The sequence below is a fragment of the Sinocyclocheilus anshuiensis genome, unplaced genomic scaffold (assembly GCF_001515605.1).
Source record: "Sinocyclocheilus anshuiensis isolate Anshui unplaced genomic scaffold, SAMN03320099.WGS_v1.1 scaffold222, whole genome shotgun sequence".
Lineage (NCBI taxonomy): Eukaryota > Metazoa > Chordata > Actinopteri > Cypriniformes > Cyprinidae > Sinocyclocheilus > Sinocyclocheilus anshuiensis.
This window is the reverse complement of record NW_015542408.1, coordinates 2,871,402-2,871,940: the sequence shown is the minus strand read 5'-3', so window position 1 is coordinate 2,871,940 and position 539 is coordinate 2,871,402. Positions and strand designations below refer to the sequence as shown.

The 539-nt window shown below is 40.8% G+C and overlaps 1 protein-coding gene across 1 annotated transcript in view; it reads right to left on the bottom strand.

Moving 5' to 3' along the window:
• LOC107693173 (protein TALPID3) overlaps positions 1-539 on the bottom strand; it is a 140,434-nt gene that overhangs the window by 45,956 nt on the left and 93,939 nt on the right. The gene's annotated exons all lie outside the window — the stretch shown is intronic.

The following is a 539-nucleotide window of genomic DNA, read 5'->3' as shown; positions in this document are numbered from 1 at the left end:
TGCCTGTAATGCCTGATAAAGCAGCGTTTGTGTACAGCATTACCGGGGAAACCGCTATTTTTACCGCTCCAAAAGCTGCACCTAGTGGCAAAGAATGAATTTGCATTTTCATTCAGACCAACGCGAAAAGACCAACAAGTGAGCGGGCAATATGTTAAAGGGGTCCTATTATGCTTTCTCACTTTTTCAACTTTAGTTAGTCTGTAATGTTGCTGTTTGAGCATAAAAAAGATCTGCAAAGTTATAAAGCTCAAAGTCCACTTCAAAAGGAGATATTTTATTCAACAGAAATCACTTTTCAAAAACTACAACGAACGACTCGTTTGGACTACAACGCATATTTTCCGGGATTTGTGATATCACAAATATCAACGAATGGGACGAGACCTGGTTGAGCTGCACTAGAGAAGGCAACGAGTGTTATCACTATGTCGGAGACACGCTAGGCAGACGAACTTAGAGTGGTTACAATCATCCAGGTTTAAATCGCGCTCAATTTGATTTTGACGCAATATTTACACTGAAGCCAGCAGTCGTCT